The sequence below is a fragment of the Sabethes cyaneus genome, chromosome 1, assembly GCF_943734655.1.
Source record: "Sabethes cyaneus chromosome 1, idSabCyanKW18_F2, whole genome shotgun sequence".
In the NCBI taxonomy this organism is placed as follows: domain Eukaryota; kingdom Metazoa; phylum Arthropoda; class Insecta; order Diptera; family Culicidae; genus Sabethes; species Sabethes cyaneus.
In genome coordinates, this window is record NC_071353.1 from 78,598,780 (window position 1) to 78,613,369 (window position 14,590).

Below are 14,590 nucleotides of genomic sequence, written 5' to 3' on the forward strand. Positions count from 1 at the left end.
CTGTTGTGAGTTTATTGTAGAATTTTATGCGCCTTTAGCGACATCATCACTATAGTTTCCCAACTAATTTGACATAAGTTTTATCCAAGTGGGGACCTTTCGCTTGGATGTCTGTTCTCTGTGGTTGAGTGGTAAAAAACTTGTTTTTTGTAAGATTAATATAAACCAGGCTGTTGCAAGATACAGGATAACTAACACGGAGAAAAATGTGGTTAGTTTAAAACAACCATAAATTTGGTTGAAGCCCAACCTAAATTTTTGATTACGTTAACATCGGAATTTGTTTAAACAAAACTCACTAATCTAGTTGAAATAAACGACTTTTACACATTATTTCAACTTGATTAACTCGCATTGTTTCAAATTAAATATCAGTTGATCCAAACTAAAAGTTTATTTATTTTCAACCATAAACATATGTTTATTCCAACTAAAATTTAAGTTGCGATGATGTCATTATTTTTTGCCGTGTAGGTCGTCGCGTCGCTCGCGTTTTCGCGGTCTGTTCGTCGTCACAAGAGGAAAACGGAAACAATAGACCAAATCAAGGTGACGTCATCTGGCAGATACTGGCGCCCTTGTTTACAAACAGACCGCAGAATCCAAAAAAGTTTCACCTGTTTAAACGGCAAGTTTGTTGTTTAAACCGAGTTTAACCAGCATTAGGACTAAATTTAAAAGCCAATATGCATGTAAACAGTTTTAAAACTCGCTACATTCGCTATAAACGAAAAGGAAAATTTTCCAAAACGTAAACAAGGGCGCCAGTATCTGTCAATTGACGGTATGATGATTTGGTCTATAACCAAGTTACAGCAAGCGAATGCTGAAAGCATTTTGACTATTTTGAGATAAAGTGTTGTGAGTTGAAAAGGTTATTACAAAGGTCAAATCCTGGCTGGAATGAAATTACCACCACTGCTGATTGTAGTGGTCGTCATGGCTGCCGGTGTGTGCTCGAAATAAGTGCGTGCGTATAACTATTTTGTCGTTCCGACGGAAGCAACCAACACTTCAATGGCAAACGTCGGTAATAAACAGAATGAAGCCTTGTGGGCTTCTTATCAACGTAATCACATGTCATCGCAACAACAGCAGCATTTTGTTACACCCGTTGGATCTTCGACTAGTGGAACTTCAAATAATTATTTTCAGCCGAGCGCTGGTTCTAGTTTTAATTATGGTCCATCGTCAAAATGCGAGCAATTTCACCGTGCTATCCGATGGATTCGGGAATTTCATCAAAGTTTACCATCAATCCAATGAAGATGTTACGATTATGAGTTATTTTACAACAATACCAATTTTGTGGGACCTACGCTGCCTTTTGGGTATTTGTTTCTGTGTGGCATATAAATATATTTGGGTAACATGAGCTGAATCGTTTATTTGTTGCTAAGTATTAAGTGTTATTTGTTGCTATAACACAACGAATATGTTGCAGCCATAGTAACCACGTTTGTTGATTTCACACGTGGTAAGCAAGACATGAGAAGAATCGTCCTCTTTCTTTATTGGGTTCTCGACGACCCAAGGAACAATTTTTGCTTATTAAACGTTTAACCGACAGCTTTTATTCAGCACATGCTGCACAGCTGCTTTTCAAGTATGTCTAAACACCTCTGTTCAATGCTTATACAGTTGGTTTTGGAGAATTTAAACAGCACAGTGCTGAATATGGGCGTGGAAGATGCGTTTGTATGACTGTTATGCAACGTATAGTAAAACGTTTATTCAGTACGTGTATATATGTTTATTAAACTTCTGCTGATGACACTTAAGCTACGTTTATTCCACAGCAGTTCAACATTTAGACAAGCAAAAAGAAAAAAAATATGCAGGAAGTATTTTTATTTTATTTTGTGGGTTTCGTTATTTTCATGACCATTTTTGTATGCCTATATTATAATTTATAAATAAGAGACTTAGTAGGAAATCATTGGTTGACTCAAAATTCATCAAGCCTGCCATATACTTTTTTAATTCACCTGGGTTCGAACTTACATCCTGTCGGTCGGAAGCCGTCAACGAACACATCTGAGATAATCTGACATATGACAGGCGCCGAGTTTTTAGCCGATGTAGATTTACCAGCTTAAGTTTGTCAAGCGTGGAACAAAAATTGGTTAAAATGTATTTAAGCGCTGAAGAGTAGTTTCTTAAATCATGTTTGGCATCTGCTGTACAAGATTACTTTAGAAGTATTTATTCCGCACATGTTAAACATTTAATAAACTATTTATAATAAAATAAAGCATTTCGCTTGTACCACCAGCAACATAACACAGTCACAACGCAGAAGACTTTTTTCTTTTAAATATTGACGACGGTGAGCGGTGGTACTTAATAAAATTCACTGGAATCCAGAATGTTCGGCTAGTGCTTGTTCATTTAGTTAGCAGTGATGTGATTAACAGCAGCAGTGATTAGTTAACAGCAGGAGTGATTCGTGCTAGTACCGCAGAGAGCTTTTGTACTTTTGTCACCCCGTCATTAGTTTACGCAGATAGTCCAGAGCTTATTGCTGCTTTAAGTCGCTCACTGTCTGTCCACATCTATTTGTCATCGGCTCTGACTTAGTTTTTTTCGTCCAAAAAACAAAAAAGAGCAGCGGATGGCACGAGAAGCAGTGGCGTTTTCGCGCACCGGCAGCGGGAGCTGGTCATCGCCACTATGCCACCCGATCATAACAATTCTGGCGGCTTTAGCCCGACGGAATTCATCTCGCTGTGCAAATCCATTATGAGTAACTCGCAAACCGTCAAGCAGCCAGCTGTCTCAAGATATAAGTTTATTTAATTTATCGGTACGACGAGGGATAACGACACGCCGAGGGAAAAGATACACACCGTACAGACAACAACACATAAAAGGATTTCCACGACCAGCAAAGATTTGCGGCGGCTGTATCAAAAAAATAAAGTGTTTAAAGCATAAATTATAAAGTGTAAAATATAAAGTGTCATTCAAGTTATTGGTGTTGTTGGCTGCCATCAAGCACCTTTTATTCCACACCTGCTCTTGTTGGTGCTACTGATATGTTTGTACGACGATTATTCGACACATATTCCACAACTCCTCTTAGCAATGCAGCTGATGCGTTTGGGCAACTTTCATTCCACTCTTATTCCACACTCGCTCTCAGCAATGCTGCTGATACGTTTGCGCAACGCTCATTCCACACTTATTCCACACTTTCTCGCAGCAATGCTGCGCAACATTTATTCCACTGTTATTCCACACTTGCTCTCAGCAATTCTGCAAATTCGTTTGTACAACATTTATTCCACTGTTATTCCACTTCTATTCTGCACTTGCTCTCAGCAATGCTGCTGATACGTTTGCGCAACGCTCATTCCACACTTATTCCACTATTATTCCACACTTGATCTTCGTAATGCTGTTGATACGTTTGCGCAATGCTCATTCCACTCTTATTCCACTTTTACTCCACAATTGTTCTTGACTGACACGTTTGCACAACGTCTATTCGACATGCATTTTCATGGTAGCTTTTAAGCGACCATTATTCCACACCTGCTCTTAGCCGTACTGCCGATACATTTGCATAATGTTTATTCGACTCTTATTCCGCACTTATATAACAACGTATAGATGTTGATTAGAAGCTAGAAAAAATGTAGGGTATGACGTTTAAACAACAGACAATTCAGCAAATTCGCTTGTTCAGCACCGAATGCTACCACACAACTCTTATTCCACACCTGCTTGTTTAGGTGCTACCGTTTTGTTCCTTGGGGAGGTAAGTCATATTCAATTATCGGTCTTAATAGGGTGGTCTTAATAGACAGTTAAATTAAAGAATACACAATGGCGATCCTGCCAGGAGAAATAAAGAAGGGAAAATCAATGTGTAGAAAGACCACCTAATTAAGACCATCAACAATAGCGGGTCGGAAGGACCGCGCAACGGCGGCTCGGAAGGACCGCGCAACAGCGAGTCGGAAGGACTGCGCAACAGCGGGTCGGAAAGACTGCGCAACAGCGGGTCGGAAAGACTGCGCAACAGCGGGTCGGAAAGACTGCGCAACAGCGGGTCGGAAGGACCGCGCAACATCGAATCGGAAGAACTGTACAACAGCGAGTCGGAAGGACCGCGCTACAGCGAGTCGGAAGGACTGCGTAACAGCGGGTCGGAAGGACTGCGCAACAGCGGGTCGGAAGGACCGCGCAACATCGAATCGGAAGGACTGCACAACAGCGAGTCGGTAGGACTGCGCAACGGCGGGTCGGAAGGACCGCGCAACAGCGGGTCGGAAGGACCGCGCGACGGCGGGTCGTGAAGACCGCGCAAAGGCGGGTCGAAAACATTGCGCAAAAACGAATCGAAAGAACCGCTACTGCTGAAAAAAAAATCGATTCAATCAGGTTGTTCGATTTATACAACCTACACCCATTAACCCGAAAGAGCGAAGCGAATCGCAAGATCGCGCTCCAAAATTAGTATTGGTGTTAATCTTTACTTGTCATTATAGATTATCAATATTAACCTAACACACAGTTCAATTGTCTAGGATGATATCATCTTAGTTGTTTTAAAATTATAAAGCAACTTTCCACGTGAAATTCCGTGCGAACAAGTACAACTATCTTTTGGAATGGATCCAAAGCAAGCATCCGAATCGCTTAATGCACAGACCGTGCTACCGGAAGCGACGGCACTGCTTCCCATCACATCTCGACTACAAGCAAAATGATACTCCAAGCTGTGCATCGGTCGCCTGTGACAACAAGACAAAACAGCCGGTTGATCGAACTAGCAGCACTAGGCGTTGTATATCGCCAAAGCAATGTTCTGATTTTACCAATTGTGTTGCCAGTGAAAAACTGGTACTTCAACTGGGCCTAAATACGCTCGAGCTAAAAGTAAAAACGAAGCGTGTAGGCTCTTGGACTTTTAAACAACTGTCCATTCAAATTGATAACGTAGAATTCCTATCAGAGAGCCTCCCCACAAGTCCAGTAAATTTTGAAATTATTACCAAGGCTTCATCGTTCTTAATTTTATGAACCTTATTGCCGGTATAGAGCAACCGGTAAAGCTAATTGTTTCCGGTGGTAGTTTTTCGCCTTTCAAAAGATGCAAGTATTACACTAAAATGTTCGAAGAATTTACGAATGCGACTTACGAATTCAGACGAGCAGTGCCACAGGGCAAGTTTTCAACGAGAGCTCATTATTGGTTTGCACGATTTCCAATCGTTTGAAGAACGGGCCATTGATTTGGAAGCCCTATGTGACCTTCCCGGTCGACGTGAAGAAAAAACCTATCGAACAAAAGGTTACCCTTCTGGTTCCCTGGAATCGCAAAGAAATTCTAATTCCGCCACACTTTCTTCCGGCTTTGACAGATTCATGTCGTTTGCATTCCTCAGGTTCACGGAAATTTCTGCAGGTAATACTCAAAGGAGTGAGTGATAATAGACTCATACAAAAGAATGCCACTATGACGTGCGCGGCCGAAGGTGCCACAATTATTGACGTGAATCCCAAATCACAAAACGAAATCAACATGACTAAAAGCTTGTCTATTTCGTATCTGTATGAAATACAAGTGGACGGGGTCAATCCCGGCGTAGTGGTTAGCATTCACGCCTCTCACGCCGTGGACCTGGGTTCAAATCCCAACCCCGCAGAAGTCACGAATGACCTAAAAGTGTTAAAGTGACTATAATCTAACAAAAAAAAATACAAGTGGAAGCACTGAAAGCAGAAAGAGAACTGCCGGCATCCATGTCGACTATCGCATGAGTTTCGCAGACGAAAATCTACCGGAAGAACTGCGATACTATATTCCGTACTCAGCTACATTTGATGTGAAGGATTACACTACGTTATTTACTATTTACGCCAAAATTGAACCGTCCGAGTCATGTCGTGTAAATTCAGTTTGTCATTTGAATCTGCGAATATCGAAGGTCCATGCCAATCCATTCTTAGATCTGATGTATGAAGTTCTTGCCGATCAAAACATGTGGGTTGTTGTTGGCCGTACTGCGGGGGTCATTTCGATGGAAGAAGTAGAAAGTCACAGCTGGCTTCTTACCGCTACCGAACTATGTGTCCGCCTATCCAAGTACATTCCGATGAACAAGTCCAAAATGGATACACATCCGCGGTTGCCACCTTTCCCTCCGGGGCAGATTTACAATTCGAAAAGTATGCAAATACACGTTCTAGATAAACTATGGCGCGAGCGCGATACACAAAAATTGCCAAGCATAAATAATCAGCATACAATTGATGCGCACTCGAACATCACAGAACGACCAGGACCAGCCATTACTCGTTGTTATGAACTTGAAGTTATTAAAGCAGTTAATTCGGGTCATCAGCAACAAGTTACCGATTTCCTGCACTTGCTGTTGAGTTACAGCCAGATCAGTTTTCGTGTGCTGTGAGCTGATGTCCACGGTACGGTTTTGGACTCGATTTGCGATGCGGAATATAATAACGTAGTGTCAATTTTGCATTCAGTTAATTGGTTCGGCCATATAAATGGTGGCTACATTAGTTTTGGCTTTGTAAAATTGACCAATACGTATAAGTAATTAGTTATAATTTATTTTGCATGAAATTATCTCATCTTACGAAAATACACTTATAAGATAACGAAGTTTAAAAAAATTGTTTCAATAAGTTTGTTGGTTGTTTCAAACAACATTGTTGGTTACATCTAACGCTGCAAGGATTATTTCAAAAACCAGTATTAGTTTGTTTCAAACGTTTCAATGTTCAACTTAAAAGACGAATCAGTTTGTTTAAAACTAAAATCTGTTTAGATCAACCTATACAGTTTGGTTGATATTACCTAAAAGATATCAGCTGTCAAAATTAAACAACCATTCTGGTTACTTCAAGCAAATATTTGTTGAATTGAAGTTAATTCCTAAAGCAAAAACAACCTAGTATTTTAGTTAATTTTAAACATCGCGGTTTGTCAAAGTAACCAAAATATATATTTACGCAAATTTCAATTAGAAAATCTGGTTGGAACAACCTAAAATATGGTTGTTTTTAGCATACATTTGTCTCCGTGAAAGAGAACATTCATATTTTCATGTAGTGCCGGATCAACATGGTTCGATAAGACTAAAGATATTCGAATCTCCAGAACATTGACTTGAACCGAGACAAAACAAGCATAAGGATCTTGTGAAGTAGAAAAACATTCCAATAATATGCAAAAACCGTTTTAGGATCACTGCTGTGTTCGATTAGTTAAGTCACAGAGAACAGACATCCAAGCGAAAGGTCCCCACTTGGATAAAACTTATGTCAAATTAGTTGGGAAACTATAGGCGAATAAACGCAAAACTAATGAAGCCCATGCGACTCCTACATTTGGCTGTCTGAACTAGGAAAATGATGATCAGTTACAAATTTTCGCTGGACGGATATACAAATCAAAACATTTTTCAATTAAATCTCAGTAAAATGAATATTGCGAACATTGAATTTTCTGCAGCGGGTTAGAAATCTTATTAACCAGCTAGCGCACTGGTGGTTGCAAATGAAATGTGTACTTAGGACAAGTAAATTGAGATCCGGATTTAGTTTAGGTGTGTGTGGTTATGTTTATAGGTTCCAGACCGAAAAATTTAGATCCAGATATATTCATGAAAGTGTTCTATATATTGTTTAAGGTAATTTCAATGATTTTAAGCAAAATTATAACAATATTTCATACAAGGCATGTTGAATCAATGTCCTTATTGTTTAGTATTTATTATGTAATAAAATTATAAATGGTTTTAAATAAAATGCAGGCAAATAAAAATTATAGTAAGTATATATGTTATTTTCTAACCCAACCATAACATTTGATTGATTTCAAAGCGCGCAGTTTTAAAAAAAATTCAAATTCGCTTCTTATGATTTTAGTTTTCTATGTGTTTTGACAGCTCGAAATAAAAATATCATCATTTTTACCGCGGCGCCAACTACTTGTCGAATGAAGCTTTTGTTCACCTATAGTGATGATGTCGCTAAAGGCGCATAAAATTCTACACTCAAAATAAATTTCACGTCGAAATCATAGGAAAAGTTATGTGAATATTTTCCATCCAGCTTTTCCTGTAATATTTACGTGATTTTCAGGTAGTTCGCACGCATACTAATGCGTTAACGTGAAAATCAGATAGATGTTATTATTTTTTCCAATAACAATCAGCTGAAAGTAACTCCCTGTAGAGAAATTTACGTGATTTTTCACGTGGAAAGGACGTGTGGATTATTTTGAGTGTACAATAAACTCACAACAGCTAGCTTCTGGCGCTAGCATAACGGTTACAGTCCATATATACTAGCGCCAGAGGAGCCAAAGGTTGTCAGTGTGCAAATCAAAAGAGTCATTTAGTTGGGAAACTATAGTGGTGGTGATTGGTGACGCTAGCATATTAGGTGATTTTAATTTGAAATTTTATCCAAGAATTCCCGAAAAATTTGTTCCTGAATGGATGTCTGTTCTCTGTGGTTAAGTCGCCACACTAACTTTTACAGTATTCTTCAAATTTATGCTCTTTCAATTCACTATTTTAAAAGTGTTTTTAAAATAACTTGTAAAACAGCAAATTTCTTACACAACCTGACAAAAATTTAATAAAGTTTACAATCTAAAACCAGTTAAAAATTAAATTTACTGAAAATTTTTTATGAAATGTACCGCATGTCCGCATCTGACAGTTGTTTTCGTTTTTCTCACCCCATCGACATCTCTATAACGAGCTGCAGTAAACGTCAGCGACAACATGTCGTGGGCTCAAAATTTGACAGCGGGCCCAAATCAGACTGCTGGCAGTTGAGTGAAACGCAGTGCTGACATGCTCTATCATTTTCGCACACATGAGATGTTGGCAGCGAAAACATGGTTGCCTGCCGATGGGGTGGTTTTTCTCACCATCGCAGCACGTAGCGACACGCCGGCAGTTTTTACTCAAATTTGTCAATTACGCACTTATTCGCGTTGACGAACGTAAGCTGCTGCCACCTCCAAAAGTTTACTCTAGGGGTGAAGCGAAATAGGGATTTCTTCAAGAGCGCAAGAGATCGAAACATTTTGGCAGATTTTCACCCAAACGTCCATAACACTGAAAAATAAAACAAACCAAATTTGAGTTCGTTTTACTCAATTCGGACTAACACTGAAACATGTCGAAATTAGGTAAAGTGCATCATACCCAAAAATTGGTAATCGAACCTGAACAATAAATTGCGTAAAAAGCAACCAAAAGTAAGTTATCGAACCTGAACCATAAATTGCGTAAAAGGCACCCAAGAGTATATAAGTAATCGAACCTGAACCATAAATTCCGTAAAAAGGACCCAAAAGTAAGTAATCGAACCTGAACCATAAATTGCGTAAAAAGGACCCAAAAGTAAGTAATCGTACCCGAACAATAAATTGCGTAAAAAGGACCCAAAAATAAGTAATAGCACCTGAACAATAAACTGCGCCAAAAGTACCCAAAACTAGATAATCGCGCGTCAGCAATAAAATGCATCAAAAGTACCCAAAGGTAAGTTGTCGGTTTGTAGTAAAATATACCCAAAAACTCAATTCAGAATACCCAAAATAAAGTTCAACTTACCCAAACCAAATTTTGATTATTTTTACAAAAAGAAGGCAAAAATACGGGATTTATCTAAAAACGTTGTTTATTTAAATTGGGATTTATTAGGGACAGACTGTCCGGTGGATAATACACGGTCTAAGTGGCATTTCCCGTAACTTCCTCCTGATTCGTACGGGCTAAGTAACTATACACACTCGTCTACAGTTCGTTTGCCAATCCATTCCAGCTGTGTCTTGAAAGATGCCAAACACGCGACACCTTGGTGACCTTATACTGACCGGTGCTAAATTCCTTCCAAAGTGTCTCAGTAATTTACAACCCAAGTTCAGATGAAATTCTTGTAAACGCAGTCCAGCGAGTTGGTAGTGTTCTTGCAGTGTAAAATGTCACAACATAGTCAGGATATGGATGGGATGGGACTTCATGGGTATCCTCATCTGTATCGTTCTAACACTTGGACGTGTCATATAACGAGGCTTCTCTACAATGCGATTACAACTGTAAAAGAAACTGCTAGTGTAAAACTGAATTTAATAATAAAACAATTTAACCTACCGGCAAACTCCTTTTCTCCATTGAACCCATCACTTGTCATGTTTCGAGAGTCAGTATTTCCACAGAGAACAGACATCCAAGCGAAAGGTTCCCACTTGGATAAAACTTATGTCAAATTAGTTGGGAAACTATAGTGATGATGTCGCTAAAGGCGCATAAAATTCTACAATAAACTCACAACAGCTAGCTTCTGGCGCTAGCATAACGGTTACAGTCCATATATACTAGCGCCAGAGGAGCCAAAGATTGTCAGTGTGCAAATCAAAAGAATCATTTAGTTGGGAAACTATAGTGGTGGTGACGCTAGCATATTAGGTGATTTTAATTTGAAATTTTATCCAAGAATTCCCGAAAAATTTGTTCCTGAATGGATGTCTGTTCTCTGTGACTGTAAGTTGCCGAATTTCTAGATTTATACTCCAGCATTAAATTATGCATACTGCATACATCATCTTCATAGGTGGGTTTGAAGTACTTCAAGGCAATGTTTGTGTGTTTATTGTAGAATTTTATGCGCCTTTAGCGACATCATCACTATAGTTTCCCAACTAATTTGACATAAGTTTTATCCAAGTGGGGACCTTTCGCTTGGATGTCTGTTCTCTGTGTTACAGTTTCAAAAGCTTCATTTCTTTTTGTAAAAGTTTTATGACCGAAAAAGCTTGTAATTTTAACGAGATAAATACTAGAGGACAGTGTAGGGAACGAGCCGAGTTAGATGAATCAGCGTACAGCAAATCTAATGAAACTGAATTATTTACTTGAGTGTAACTGAAATCCCTTGCATAGGAAGAATACCGTCATACGAACGGTAAGAGACAAGGAGAGAAATATATCGTTACGCATACTGTGTTACGCATACTGTGGCAAGATATAGCATACTCTAACAAGAGTCAGTTTTTGGACGAACGTAGACTTTGACGGACGTTGTTCCGTATTCCGGAGGGCTCGGTTGGAATTAACCGACGGACACGACATTGGCGTAGTGCTCCCAAATTGTGAGTATGTTAAGTTGAATATAATAGTGGCGTCTGGCAAACGCCTGTTCGAGAAAATTAAAAAAGATGCTTGTGCGCATCTGGCTGTTTTCTGAACTGCCTCTGCGAAGGCTGGTTTTTGAACATATGTGTTTTTTTGCGTGTGTGATTGCGTGCCTCCGGGAAGGCAGAATGGTTTACTGAAACACGCTGGTATGCGTAGTTTGAACGCCTCTGGGAAGGCTGTGCAAAATCGTTTGTGTACGATAGCTCCCCTGAGAGGGACTTTTAGTAACTCGCTTGTGTTCGTCTTTCTTTATTGCAATACGCTGGTGTGCGCGAAAAGATGCTTGTGCGCATCTGGTTGTCTTCGGAACTGCCTCTGTGAGGGCTGTTTTTTGCACATGCTTGCGTGTGTGATTTGCGAGTATGACTCGCGTGCCTCCGGGAAGGCAGAATGGTTTATTGAAACACGCTGGTATGCGTAGTTCAATCGCCTCTGGGAAGGCTGTGCAAAATCGATTGCATACGATAGCTCTCCTGAGAGGGACTTTTAGTAACTCGCTTGTGTGCGTCTTTCTTTATTGCAATACGCTGGTGTGCGCGAAAAGATGCTTGTGCGCATCTGGTTGTCTTCGGAACTGCCTCTGTGAGGGCTGTTTTTTGCACATGCTTGCGTGTGTGATTTGCGAGTATGATTCGCGTGCCTCCGGGAAGGCAGAATGGTTTACTGAAACACGCTGGTATGCGTAGTTTAATCGCCTCTGGGAAGGCTGTGCAAAATCGTTTGCATGCGATAGCTCCCCTGAGTGGGACTTTTAGTAACTCGCTTGTGCGCGTCTTACTTTATTGGAATACGCTGGTGTGCGTGAAAAGATGCTTGTGCGCATCTGGCTGTTTTCTGAACTGCCTCTGTGAAGGCTGTTTGTTGAACATATGTGTTTTTTGCGTGTGTGATTGCGTACCTCCGGGAGGGCAGAATGGTTCACTGAAACACGCTGGTATGCGTAGTTTAATCGCCTCTGGGAAGGCTGTGCAAAATCGTTTGCATACGATAGCTCCCCTGAGAGGGACTTTTAGTAACTCGCTTGTATGCGTCTTATTTTGTTGGAATACGCTGGTGTGCGCGGATTAGTGGCGTCTGGCAAAGGTCTATTTGAGAAAATTGAAAAGATGCTTGTGAGTATCTGGTTGTCTTCTGAACCGCCTTTGTGAGGGCTGTTTTGCCCATGCTTGCGTGTGTGATTTGCGAGTATGATTCGCGTGCCTCTGGGAAGGCAGAATGGTTTACTGAAACACGCTGGTATGCGTAGTTTGTTCGCCTCTGGGCAGGCTGTAGAAGATCGCTTGTGTGCGATGGTCCCCCGCAGAGGTAGTAAAACTGATGATTGTAATGACGGAAATATTGATGGTAATAACGAAACTGATTATGGTGATGTTGAAATTGAGGATTGCAATGAGGAAAATGATTATAGTAATGACGAAAATGATGATGAAAATGAAGAAAATGATTATGTTGACGAATCTGACATATATGATGATTGCAATGATGAAAATAATAATAATAATAATGACGAAAATGACGATGGCAATGACGAATCTGATGAAAGTGATGATTGTAAAGTCGAAACTGATGAAGGTGATGATAAAGCGATGATGCTAATAACGAAAATGACTATGGTAATGTCAAAATAGCAATGGTAATGATGGAAATGACAACGGCAATGATGAAAATTATAGTTATGATGCAAATGATAACGATAATGACGAAAATGATGACGGTAATATCGAATGTAGATGACATTGACGATTTGGTCATTTTAATGTTAGTTTTAGTGACATGGATAATGATAATTTTGATCTTTCTGATGATTTTGGTGTCGTGGATGATGTTGACTATTTGATTATTTTGATGGCGTAGATGATGATGATTTTGAACATTTTAATGATGTTGATAATTGTAATTATGTTGACGATTTGGATTATGATGATTTTGGCGATTTTGGTAATGAAGAAAAAATAGTAAACATGCAAATAATGATGGTAATGACGAAAATGATGATGGTACTGGTAATAATGAAAATGACAATGGTAACGACGAAATTGGTAGTGGTAATGACGAAAATGATGATGATGTCAAAAATGATAATGGCCATGAGTTTTTTTTTGATAATTTATCAGAAGAGTAGAAGAGGGGGTGAATGTAGGGAACGAGCCGAGTTAGATGAATCAGCGTAAAGCAAATCTAATGAAACTGAATTATTTACTTGAGTGTAACTGAAATCCCTTGCATAGGAAGAATACCGTCATACGAACGGTAAGAGACAAGGAGAGAAATATATCGTTACGCATACTGTGTTACGCATACTGTGGCAAGATATAGCATACTCTAAACAAGAGTCAGTTTTTGGACGAACGTAGACTTTGACGGACGTTGTTCCGTATTCTGGAGGGCTCGGTTGGAAATAACCGACGGACACGACAGACAGGATTCGTCGTTGTGATACCATTTAAAATTTGGCCGAATTACTGTGTCCAAGCTATATGAGTTGTCACGCTGTGCAACTCTCGATGGGTCTCTAGTTCATGCTGTTCTGGGACGCAGCAACAAAACTATAGAAGCTATGGAGAGGGGCCTGTGGCTTGACAATAAGGTAGTCAATATTATTAAAAAATACTATCCAAATGTGAAAAGATGTGGGCTTTTTCTACATCCTCGATATCCCGCGTTTGGAGCTACTCCCGACGCAATCAATGCGACAACTGCTTTCGAAATTAAGTGCCCTTTCAAGAAAGAAAACAAAAAATACTATGTTGAAGATGACGGTAAACTTAAAGATAAAGTATATTCTCAAATCCAGCTGCAAATGGTTATGACACAAAGAGAAAATGGAGTTCTAGTGTTGGCCCGCCCAGGTTTTGAGAAAAGCCGAAATCCAGAGAAACTTGTAGAGTTTTACGAAATTGCTTTTGATGAAACTTACATAACAGAAATAATGAAATCTAGTTTTAAGTTTTGGTGTAAGAATATATATCCTAAATTATATGAAAATTAGCTGACCCGACAAACTTCGTATTGCCACAAATTAACCTGTGTTGTACATAAATCATGAATCTCGGATGATCTTTGTCACAATCTCGAATTTTGCAAGCCCCCCAGTGGGCGGCGCTTCCGACGGCGGGTCACCGGCAAAACTCGCGACCGTCTCGTCCTGAATGATCTAGTGTTACTATAGATAGTTTTTGTGGTCTTGTATTGACTAATGTTTTATGGAAGAGTCTCGAATTTCTCGAGTTCGATTAGTTTTTGAGTTTCACAAAAATTTCTGTTTTATTTGTATGAGAGTCCATATCCCCCTGCCACAGGAGTGAGAGGTCTCTAACTATCGTAAAATGAATTCAAGACTCCAAAATCTCCCACATGCCAAATTAGGTTCCATTTGCTTGATTAGTTCTCAAGTT

The 14,590-nt window shown here is 39.6% G+C and overlaps 1 pseudogene; it reads left to right on the forward strand.

Moving 5' to 3' along the window:
• The first annotated feature begins 206 nt into the window (after window positions 1–206).
• LOC128745873 (trafficking protein particle complex subunit 10-like) lies at window positions 207–6,422 on the forward strand (annotated as a pseudogene).
• Window positions 6,423–14,590: the final 8,168 nt, after the last annotated feature.